Raw genomic sequence first — 274 nt, forward strand, 5'->3', positions numbered from 1 at the left:
CACGTGCATTACAGACGTGATGAGGTTACAAACCACATTCAATACAGCTGGAAGGTTTCCTGTGCACTCAGCTTGCTGCAGCCCTTTCCTGCTGGCTCCACCACTACCAGCTTCCTCTGGCAAAGAAGAGGAAAACCTGGCAAATGGGTGCAACGCAGAAAATCAGGAAAGGGGTGAGCTCTCCAGGAAGGAAAAAGTTTTCCCCTGCTTTCCGAGCGCCTGCAGGTCTTGCACCGGAGCACCTGCTGGCGCTTCCACCTGCCGAGGCACCGCC

The sequence above is a fragment of the Chaetura pelagica genome, unplaced genomic scaffold (genome assembly GCF_000747805.2).
Source record: "Chaetura pelagica isolate M959 unplaced genomic scaffold, ChaPel_1.0 scaffold21, whole genome shotgun sequence".
Lineage (NCBI taxonomy): Eukaryota > Metazoa > Chordata > Aves > Apodiformes > Apodidae > Chaetura > Chaetura pelagica.